Raw genomic sequence first — 10,138 nt, forward strand, 5'->3', positions numbered from 1 at the left:
GGTCATTGTATCAATGCAAGACCAGTGCAGACGTGTTGCGTCTGACGATGATCTCAGAACACGGAACTAAATCTCTGCAGATGTTTGGAGAGATTGCCCTGTAGACCAGAGGTGTCATGAAGGGAGCACTGATGAAGATAATTGTGTAGATATTAATTTTATAATCACAGAATACTAAACCTCTACTGGATTCAGTATGCCACTCCTTTTTCACGGCATGGCATTTGTGTTAACCACAACGAGCACCAACCACTACTGCCAAGTATGGTAAGGTTTAGTCAACTCTTAAAAAGAGAAATCGCCAGGAGATTACAGTATGAGAGAGAGAGGTGAGAGAGATAAGTGTGTGTGTCTGAGAAAGAGAGTGTGTGTGTCTAGAGAGAGAGAGCGAGAGATAGCATAGGGGTATGTGTTCTTGTAAAGGGGGGATTTATTTCACAAACAGGGGGGAAAAAACTATTCTACAGATTTGATCGAAGGTGTTGTTGATGGATGATTATGACATAATCCCAAACAGTTGGCATGCAAATAAACATTAGCTCCTCAGTCCTTCTCATTGGGTGTTAGTGGCTGATGGACGGATCTAAAGAGGAAAGTGAAAACACAAACTCACACTCTGTCAGCATCCAGCCGTGGCAAGCAGGCACATTGTGGAGTAGGCTATGCAGCCGCGCTAAAGAGTTATTAAAGTTCTGAGTCTGACAGTCAAAGCTTCCGGAAGGCATACACACGGAGGAATACAACTGAAAACAGGGAGGAAAATCTCACCTCACCGGTATCTGCTTTCTACACTTTGACTTTGGGACTATTCTGGAGTGTAGCTAAATGAAAAGGAGGCGACGTATCATAACCAAATAGACCGCACTATGGAGAGCAAGGGCAGCCGCTGTAAAATCGTGGTGGTCGATGACACGCGATGTGGCAAAACGGCATTACTTCATGTCTTCGCCAAAGACTCGTACCCAGAGGTAAGTTATGGCGGTTGTATTACGAAGTTTGTACGATTGTAATAAATAAGTCATTATTTTAATTTTAAAAAAATATTTGTGTAGCCTACGCGCCATGCGCGCATCAGCCTTCTCCATAAATTATGTTATAACAATTAAAGGATTCTAAAGTTTTTAGGCTTGAGATCCTGCCTATAGCCTAGGATCAATAGCCTCAATCTATGGCACATCTTTTTAATTAATGACACAAATTTTGCCTTAGCCCTATACATTCTAGCTGGTCATGTGTGTTTTAGAATTGGCTCAGAATTCATCTGGTGCATGCCATATGCACATAGCCTACATGTGATATGTGATAGAGGAATAGGTCTAGACCAGACTTTATCCGCCGAGATGAGTAGGAATGGAACATGGTATCATTTTGAATCATTGGGCAGATATAGGTTTTCATTGTGCATTTGAAATGTTTCTTTTCAGAATTATGTCCCTACTGTCTTCGAGAACTACACGGCCAGTTTCGAGATCGAGAAACAGAGGATTGAGCTGAACATGTGGGACACATCAGGTAAGGACTGTGGCTTCAAGCGGGACTAATTTAATAAATAAATGTTGACACTTGGACTCGAAGATGTCACAACTTGCATAAGTAATGTGGGCAGTGAGCCAAGTCTCTTTTAGTCTGGGAGGCTCCGTTCAAGGTGCAGAAATTGGCAAAGATGGGACAGTTTTGAGCATTCAGCAAAATCCAGGCACGTTCAAATTAATTATATTTGTTCGGATTATAATTCTGGATTTTCCCAACAAATTACGCACAGCAATTTGTGGTTTTTGCCCACAAAACTACGCACACAAATTACATATTTTCGAGGGAGGCTACCTTTCTTGGACATTTTTTGTTACTTCCTTTGACAGTTGAGTACATATTGAATGTCTAGCCTTTAGGCCTCCTGCACAGTTGACCTGGTATTTTATTGCACCAATTTGTCTTTTTGAGGGATTGCCGCTTTCACGTGCAATCGGAGTTATCAGAAAGCCTAGTTCACAGTGGGAAATTTCACTTGAATCCCAGCTAACAACAAACGTTCCCACAACTTTAGAGAACGTTCCCTTAAGAGTCTCATTAGGTCATTAACTAACGTTTTCATAGGAATGTTCCCGTGATGTGCAAGGAATTTTTCCAAGAGACCATTCCCTTAATGTAAAATAGAACTTACCCAGAACGGGTAACCATGTTCTCAGAACTGAAGGTATTCATGTTCTAGACACGTTTCATGCGAACGTTGCAAGAACATCAATGTGTCCAGTTTTCTGTGGGTTAGGAGAATATTCCATTAACGTCCTACCAAACATACACAGAACATGGTTGCCATGTTCTCAGAATATAAGATATTAATGTCATAGACATGTTTTATGGGAGCGTTTCAAGAAAATTAATTTGTCCAGTTTTGGGAGGGTTAAAATAATATTCCATCAATGTCCCACCAAACCTACACAGAATATAGTTGCCATGTTCTCAGAACAAAAAATCATTACACATCATGTTACTGTTGCCAAGCCAATCAAGGCCCTGATAGGTGAACCACTGATCCATTCACAGCTCTTTGTCTGTTGGCAAGGTTAGGGATACTGACACACACAGTGCTTTTAAGACACAGTGTTTTTCAATTTACATATTTGACACACTTTGACATACATGATTACATTGTGCTTGTTCAATTAATAAGTAATTATTATTCAACATGACCTCACCTGGGATTTGGACTCACAACCTCTCGGTTCATGATATTCTGATATTCATGTTACGCCAACATGTCTGTGTAAGGTATCAGTAATTAATCTGACTATTCTCTCATTGATTTTATTTACTTATTTCAGCAATTTAATGGCTTTCTGTATAGTTGTCCAATGTTGGTGGGGCAAATTAACCTGTTTTAATGATAGTCCTGAATCACTATGATCAATAAAATATACAGAGCAAAAATATAAACGCAACATGCAACAATTTCAAAGATTTTACTGAGTTACAGTTCGTATAAGGAAATCAGTCAATTGAAAGAAATTCATTAGGCCCTAATCAATGGATTTCACATGACTGGGCAGGGGTGCAGCCATGGTTGGGCATAGGCCCACCCACTGGGGAGCCAGACCCCGCGAATCAGAATTAGTTTTCCCCTACAAAATAGCTTTATTACAGACATAAATACTCATCAGCACCCTCACCCCTCCTCAGACGATCCTGCAGGTGAAGAAGCCGGATGTGGAGGTCCTGGGCTGGCGTGGTTACACGTGGTCTGCGGTTGTGAGGCCGGTTGGACGTACTGCCAAATTCTCTAAAACTACGCTTATGATAGAGAAATGAACATTAAATTCTCTGGCAACAGCTCTGATGGACATTCTTGCAGTCAGCATGCCAATTGCACGCCCCCTCACAACTTGAGACATATGTGGCATTGTGTTGTGTGAAACAACTGCACATTTTAAAGTGGCTTTTTATTGTCCACAGCACAAGGTGCACCTGTGTAATGATCATGCTGTTTAATCAGCTTCTTGATTTGTCACACCTGTCAGGTGGATGGATTATCTTGGCAAAGGAGAAATGCTCACTAACAGGGATGTAAACAAATGAGTGCACAACATTTGAGAGAAATAAGCTTTTTGTGCGTATGGAACATTTCTGTTTATTTTTTCTCCAGCTCATGAAACATGGAACCATCACTTTATATGTTGCATTTATATTTTTGTTCAGTGAATTTTCTTGAGTGTACTTTTAACAGTGCTGAGATTTACTTCAAAGTGCATTCACTCTATTGCTTACACCTATCAAGTTGTTTCAGATCTACACAAGTGCCTAGGGAGGAGGGGTTAGGGTTTCTTCTGGACAGGGCCTAACTATACTGGTCCAATAAGCACATACTGTAGAGATATCCCTTATTGGGACAGTGGTTAGGTTGCTTGTAATTGGTGCTAGTGGCCTGGGTTCGAGACCCGCTAGAGCAGTTACCCTACTGTCCCATTCTTAGCAATATGTTTTAATGTCATTATTTGGCAACAGTTACACACTTGTCTGATTTCATTAAAATGAGTTTCTCATTGAAAGTCGGGTAACATTACAAAAACGTTCTCTCTCCATAGAATAGTTAGCTGGGATGACCCTCCAAGTCAGATCAGATAACATTTTGTTACCCACATTGTGAAGTTTCACCACTGACCTTTTCAACCAAAAGATGACAACAAATCTGTTTTTGACAATTACAACCTTATCAATATGGATAATGTAGCTAGTCTGACCATATTGTCAATGTTAAGCAAGCTATCTAACTTTATTATTAGCAATGTTAGCAAGCTTTATCAAGCTAGCTAAAATCTTATTGGTTGAAGAATTGTTCCGACCAAAAAGCACATGAATGAAGGGAAGTTGTATTTCCAACATCACAACTGTGAAATAGGAAGTTCCGACTAGCACCTGAACGTGGCACTAGTCCCTGTGACTGTCCCATCTTTTTCCTCTTATGTAACAACAACGCCTCTAAACATGTTTTCACACTCACTAGAGTGACAAGACGTTGACAATGAAGACAGACAGACCAGCTAAAGCCTTAAGAGCAAGAAGCTTGTGTGCTTGTTTAGATACTGCTTGGTGGTAATGGTTGTTGTTAAAATGCAGTTAGAGAGCTCACTGAAATGGGTGTTGCTGAAATGTCTAACTGCATTTCAACAACAACCATTTCAACCACCCAGGTGCTATTCGGCTGGCTTTTAAAACACTGTTGTGGATAACAAGTTATCTCAGACAACTGTCTCAGTGTTTTCTCCTACCAGTGATCCTATACTGAACTATACTTGCCCCAAGCCTAAAAGAAAATGGCCTCAATTGGTTTAAATCACAACTTCAGAAGATGGCCCTGGCAACTCCAGACATTTCTTTGGGGGGCCCTAGGGAGCCGCCTATACAAAACAAATCAATGGGAAACAGATGAGAGGCCGACTTGGTGAAAGTGAAAGCAGATGTGGCTAAGTGGATTTCTCCCACCTATACAGAAGGAAGGTACTATATGACCCACCTCTGACCCTACCTAGCCTCCAATTAGTTGTATAAATTGTTTGTTGTTCGGAAGAGGCAGGTTCTAATCTGGGTATATCTCATTGGACAGGTGTATTTGCTCCCACTCACACTACAATAGCATCAGTCCCCTGGCACCTGTCTTTTGTTGCTAACTGGCTAAATGAGGGTTAGCGACTCGGCGCATGTAGACAGGGCAGTGTGTGTGTGTGTGTGCATGTGTGTGTGTGCATGTGTGTGTGTGCATGTGTGTGTGTGTGTGGAGCATTGTTTCTGCTATTTTCTGCTAGGAAGCGCTTTGCCTCTTTGTGTGTGTATTGTTAGGTATCATAACAATAGGATTTGAAAGATAAACAGGATTTGTGAGATCATGTTTGTGTGTGTGACCCTGTGAGGTATAGACATCCTACCTGCAATACCCAGGAGTGTTTATTTCTATCCCTGCACTGTTTGTTAGCAATAGATTCTTTATTTTGTGTGTGTGTGCTCACACACAGGCATGTGTGAGAGACAGCCAGCCAGGCAAATGTGAATGGAAGTGGATAGATGTGCTAGCCTGTCACGCTAATGTGTTAGCTTTGCATGGCAGCAGGTGAGCAGATGAACAAAAGCAGTGAGTGTTAACAATGACTGAGGTCGAGAATTAATGAATGAGGATAGCTCCCCTGTCCTGCTCTCGCTCTCTCTCGTTGTCTCTTTCACTCTCTCCCCCTATCCCTCTCATAGCTCATTAGCCAGAGAGGCAGCTGCGGGCTGGGTGTAGCTGATAGGGCGGGGACTAGTGGAGTTGAGGAATAGAGTAGAGGAGGAAGAGGAGGAGTAGTGCCGTGAAGACCGAGGAAAGGAGGAGGAATCGCGGAAGAGAATTCAGAGTGGAGGAGTAGCAGAGAAGTAGAGAGGAGAAGAGTGGAGGAGTGGAGAGGAGGAGGGAGACTAAGTAAAGACAGAGATGAGAGGAGAGGAGAAGTCAAGCTGAGAGACTAGGGGTTGGGAAGTGAAGGAGACAGACACAAGGAGGGGGAGGCTAGAGTGGCCAGCCACTCCACTGGAGCCCGAGCTAGTCGCCTGCTTGCTGACAGAAACAGTGGCAGTAATTAACCATACACTTATCCCCACGCTCGCTCAATGACCAAACACTTGTCCCCTGTCTCTTTCACTCACACTCACACTCACTCTCACTCTCTCTCTCTCTCTCTCTCTCTCTCTCTCTCTCTCTCTCACTACCACCCACCCTCTTTTTCATCACCTTCTCACTCTCTCCCTTCATCCTACTCTTTTCTCCACCTCCTGATTGGTCTCTCCATCTTTCTCTCTCTCTTTTTTATCCCCCTCTCTCTCCTCTCGCTCAGTCAAAACAAGGTCAGGACTCCCACTCTGTTGCGCTAATGCCTCTTATGATCATTGCGCTTGATTAGCCTAGCATCTCTGCTAACCCCTCTCCCCTCTTGATCCTCTATCCTCACAGCGGTATAGATAGCAGAGATAGCTGATCCACACTCTCTCTATCACGGCACATCAGCCATATAAGGCTCAACATAATCTGTTTATGCAGTGTGACAAAAGAGCAACACATAAAAAAACACAGGTGGATGAACTGCCGAATGAGTGGGGGGATTTGGAAGGGAGAGAGATAGAATGTGTGTGTATGTGTTGTTGTTGTTTTGGGAGGGAGGCTCTGGGATTTTCTCCTAAATCTGTTACACTCTAGTGTTTGGTTGTATTTCAAAAGCAGCACATAGAATTCAATCATCAGTTTGTCTCTCATCAGATGCCCCAAAATAACAGTATACAATACCAGAATAAGTAATTAAGTTAAGTATCAGAAGAGGTAAAGCATGTACTAGCGTAATGCTTACAATTATCTTTTCCTAAAAGTGTTAGCTCTAGCTTTCAGCTGTTCTCAATTAAGGCCAGGGTATTCAAATCTGACCGTCAAGATCTGGTAGTTAATGTATTGGTTAATGCCATTAAATAACCAGAGAGTACACTAACCGGACTGTCCCAGGTCTGAATCCGTCCCTGTAGATGGAAATATGAAAAATAGTAGCAGTGCTGTGGAGCTTCAGGCCTGTATAAGTCTGCTCTAGGCCAAACCTAATGCATCAAACAACTTGCCTGCCTCAAAGTCAACCGTGTGAAAGGTAAGAGTCCATAGAAACCTGCTCAACCTGCAGTGTCATACACACACAAAACAGCGTAACACCAGGAAGGAACTCGACAGGGAGTCTGTCCCTCAGGCAACTTCCTGCTCAGGAAGACATTGGCACAGGTTTGATCTCAGCACTCAGCTCAGTGAAACCTCTCTAGAGACCTGATTTTATTCTCTCTCTCTCTCTCTCTCTCTCTCTCTCTCTCACTCACTCACTCACTCACTCACTCACTCACTCACTCACTCACTCACTCACTCACTCACACTCACACTCACACTCACACTCACACTCACACTCACACACACAACCACACAGTATAGACCAGGGGTGTCAAACTCATTTTAGCTCAGGGGCCACATGGAGGAAAATCTATTCCCAAGTGGGCCGGACCGGAAAAATCATGGTATATATAACTTAAAAACAACAACTTCAGATTGTTTTCTTTGTTTTAATACGATCAACATACAACATAAAGCTGGAGCCTGAGGACAGTGTGTCCAAAATAGTACAAGCACAACATCACTATTAATCATAAAACACGTCAAGTTTATTTGAAAATTCTAAAGAAAAAGAACACACAAACACACAATGCCTCAGTGATTAACAGAACTGTTTCACAGATCACAGAACTATATCAGGGTGTCATTTCTCTGGCAGAAATGTACATAAAAATAATGAAATCCTGTTCCCCAAACAAGTTCAAGAACCACAGAGTCAAGAATAGGTTAAATATACAAATACATTTAAATCAATTAAAAACAATAGCACATCAACATATAAACATAAAGCTGGAGCCTGAGGACAGTGTCCAAAAGCACAACATCACTATTAATCATAAAACACCTCAAGTTATTTGAAAGTTCTGAGGACAAAGAACACACAAACACACAATGCCTCAGTGATTCACAGAAGTATATCACAGATCACAGAACTATATCAGGGTGTCATTTCTCAGGCAGAAATGTAGATAAATATAATGAAATCCTGTTCCCCAAACAAGTGCAAGAACCACAGAGTCAAGAATAGGTTAAATATACAAATAAAATCAATTAAAAACAATAGCACATCAACATAAAAACATAAACATAAATCTGAAAGCGTTGCTCAAACTCCCGTAACAGTCCCGTTATTTTATCTTTGAACCGCTTCATGTCTGCCACATGTTGGATCGCGCACACATTTTTCAGACAGGGGAAGTGAGCTGCATCACCACCGGCAAGTTGCGTCTCCCACAATGACAGCTTCAACTTGAAAGAACGTATGCTGTCATAATACTGCGTGACAACTTTGTTGCGCCCTTGCAGCTGTTTGTTCAAGTTATTCAGGTGCTCTGTAACATCCACCATAAATGCAAGGTCCTGCATCCATTCTGCGGAATGACATTCTAACACTGGTTTGCCCTTTTCTTCCATGAACTGTTCAATTTCTTCTCGTAAATCAAAGAAACGCCTCAGCACAGCACCTCGGCTTAACCATCTTACCTCAGTGTGGTATGGCAGGCCATAGATGTGGTCTTTCTCTCTGAGAAGGCTGTCAAACTGACGGTGATTCAGGCTTCTGGATCGGATGAAATTAACAGTTTGGATGACCACCTTCATGACGTTATCCATCTTTAATGACTTGCAACACAAAGCCTCCTGGTGCAAAATACAGTGAAAAGTCAAAAAATCACGTCCTCCATTTGCAGATTGCACTTTCTCTCTGAACTTTGTCACAACGCCTGCTTTTTTCCCGATCATTGAGGGCGCACCATCTGTAGCCAGGCTGACAGCGCGGGACCAGTCCACTCCGACCCTGTCCAGCGCGCCGATGAGTGCGGTAAAAATATCAGCTGCTGTCGTTGTATCTCTCATCGGCACCAACTCCACGAACTCCTCGGTGACGGTCAATGTGTCATCAACTCCGCGGATGAAAATGGCCAGTTGTGCAACATCTGTAATGTCCATGCTTTCATCAATTGCAACCGAAAACGCAATAAATGACTTTACTTTTTGCTTCAACTGGCTGTCCAAATCCACTGAAAGATCGGAAATCCTGTCTGTAACTGTGTTTCTTGTCAGGCTGATATTTGCAAAAGCCTGCCGCTTTTCAGGGCACACAATCTCCGCTGCCTTCATCATGCATGTTTTTACAAATTCACCCTCACTAAATGGTTTTGAAGCCACTGCGATTTCATTAGCAATGAGGTAGCTAGCTTTCACTGCAGCGTCACTGATGTCTCGGCTGTGAGTAAACACAGACTGCAGCGCATTTTTATACTTTACCAAACAAAAAAAAAAAAAAAAACCCGCGGGCCGTACGTTTGACACCCCTGGTATAGACTGTAGATCTCCACCTCCATGCTCCCTGTTGCATTTCTCTCAGATTTAAATGGAGTCCCACTCTGGTATTGGCACAACAGGCTCTCATTAATTCATGAGGAGATTTTATGACCTCTATCAGATGTTGGCTTCTTGAAAGCCTGCCCAGATGAGATGAGAGAGAAGGACACCTAGCTTGGGTTCATGCTCAAGTCTAAAAGTGAGTGAGAGTAGGTAGTGTTAAAAGCAACAGAATGATAAATGAAACTCAAAAGCGCTATGTAGTCGGTGTGTGTGTGTGTGTCTGGTTGGCTTGATCTACTCCTGGTCGTGGTGCCCATTAAAAACACAGGGAACATTGAAAATCAATGGCCTAGATGCTTCTCCGCCTCATCCCCATGGGAAACGCATCCATCTCCTCCATACTCACTCACTTTCACTGATAGACCTCAGACTGTTCAGTAACCCATTCCTAGAATGCTAGAACACACACACACACACACACACGCACACACCACGCCAAAGAGGGTCATGCAAGGCTCCATTAATCTACCCCCTAAGCCAATTCTATCCCTCATTTATAATTCAAGATATTTGCTATGACCGCACAAGTCTATCCTCACAATAGCCAGCCATTATTGAGTGGGGAGCGACCCCATGACTTCCATGATGTTGTCCAAC

At 42.6% G+C, this 10,138-nt stretch overlaps 1 long non-coding RNA gene across 1 annotated transcript; it reads left to right on the forward strand.

Annotated features, from left to right (window-relative positions):
* Positions 1-393: 393 nt before the first annotated feature.
* Positions 394-3,216, forward strand: LOC123487997. Its single transcript, XR_006659931.1, has 3 exons — positions 394-968; positions 1,425-1,512; positions 3,178-3,216. It is a non-coding gene; the product is annotated as an uncharacterized LOC123487997 (long non-coding RNA).
* Positions 3,217-10,138: the final 6,922 nt, after the last annotated feature.

This window comes from Coregonus clupeaformis, unplaced genomic scaffold (genome assembly GCF_020615455.1).
Source record: "Coregonus clupeaformis isolate EN_2021a unplaced genomic scaffold, ASM2061545v1 scaf1978, whole genome shotgun sequence".
In the NCBI taxonomy this organism is placed as follows: Eukaryota; Metazoa; Chordata; class Actinopteri; order Salmoniformes; family Salmonidae; genus Coregonus; species Coregonus clupeaformis.